The sequence below is a fragment of the Centruroides vittatus genome, unplaced genomic scaffold (assembly GCF_030686945.1).
Source record: "Centruroides vittatus isolate TY-2023 unplaced genomic scaffold, ASM3068694v2 contig_651, whole genome shotgun sequence".
Lineage (NCBI taxonomy): Eukaryota > Metazoa > Arthropoda > Arachnida > Scorpiones > Buthidae > Centruroides > Centruroides vittatus.
Window position 1 is genome coordinate 1,385,076 of NW_027122405.1, and position 1,918 is coordinate 1,386,993.

The following is a 1,918-nucleotide window of genomic DNA, read 5'->3' on the forward strand; positions in this document are numbered from 1 at the left end:
CTACTCTAATTCTATTAAGTAAGAGTTTTTAACTTTTATTCTATAAGTGGTTAGTGGGCTAGGCTAGGCAATTTTGTTTTGACTAAGACTACCTAGTTAGTTAAATAGTTAATTACCGGTAAATTAATGAGTATCAGTATCTTAGATATATGATGATATGAATGTATGTGATTCATAATTGTGATAATAATAACTAACTACTAGACTACTACTAATTACTTACTCACTACTTTACTAACACTAATAATTAAATTACTTATAAATAACTACAGACTGATATGTAGAGCCTATATAAGAAAACTGGTAAGACTGATAGCCACTGATTATCTGTCCTTATATTATTATAATATATTAATATAAATTAATTAGCAGTATTACTTTTGCTATTATTTAACTGAAAGATTACATTATAATTATAATCTAACTAAACATTTAAAGTTAATTACCTCTATCTCAAGTGTTAAACGAACCAAAGTTAAGCTTACTACCTAAATGTGTAAGACGTTTTACTGATTTATAGTGACCAGTCTGAATAATAAAAGTTTCTTAAGTATTTAAAAACAATGCTTTATTTCTTTAAAAAAACCACAAATTGCTGGATAGATAGATAGATAGATAACACTTTATTGCACAAAAAATACATCCGCGCTGGATCCATCTGGAATGATGTTGATCCAGCAAAAATCCAGCTGAATTGAAAACACTGCTAGATTGCAATCCCCAGTGCCAACATTATATATGGGGTATGAGTATAAGAGTGGACACAACCCAAATGCATATCAGGAGCGTTATGAAAGAGAACGTAACTAGGATAAATCCAGCCACTTATAAGATAGTTATGGGCCTCTAAAGATTTGTAAGCTTTCATTTGTGAAAAAGTGTAGTAGTTTTTAGTCAAAACAAAATAGTTTATGTCACTAAATTCTACTTTAGGCCGCAACTCTTGATGTACAACGAAGACGCTGACTTCATATGAATCGGCTTCGAAAAAATGCTGCCTTCGTGTGGATCGACACCTTGACATAATGAAACTTTCTTTTCATATAAAACATCTCGTCTTATTAGAATACAAGAATAGTCCGTCAGAAAAGCATCTGTTTGAACTTTGATTAGGATATAAAAATACTGCAGTTCTATTAAGTTTTAAATAGGAAAAAAAAGCATTGCCAACCTGTCAAATAACAAATCACGAGCAAGCTAAGCAAGCGGAAGCTAGACCACATACACGGAGAAGAGCGAAGCCAACGTGCGTTTTATCACGTGACATGCGACCTATACAATAACGTGTGGTAATTCGAAATTTTACATTATCCAGACCTACTTTAGTCTCGTAGATGCCGGATTAACGGACTTGTAATATAATAATAAATAAATTATTATTATTAATATGAAAATGTTATTTTCTTGTTCACATGTATTTTAATAATTGCAAATTTTTCCGTTATTTTTGTTTGATAATTACGTTCGCTGTTTCACATACTGTAGATTCATAATAAATAAAATAATTTAATGTTAATGATTAAAAATAAATTTTCGAAAGTTACTTTTTGTATCATATGTTATTGAGCTGCAATTGAAAAAATTGTAGGTCTATAAATTCCCACTATCGTCCGTCTGTCTGTCAGTCATTTCTTAATCTCAAGAACAGTATTAGATAATGGAATTCAAGACAAAATAAGGAAAGCTTATGGACAGCTGGCCCGGATTAACTATAAAAGTTCTTCCGATACAAACTGGAAACTACGTTATTTCAATTCAAAATTTTCCTTTAAAGAAGTTAGTTGATAGGCACTGCTCCATTGCTAACTAGAAAGTAGGACGTACAGGAGCAAACTACTATTAATTTGAGGCGGAGAGAATATATTTTAAATGAAATAAATTAAAAATATGATTAAAACTTGCAGCCCAGAAATGTGAC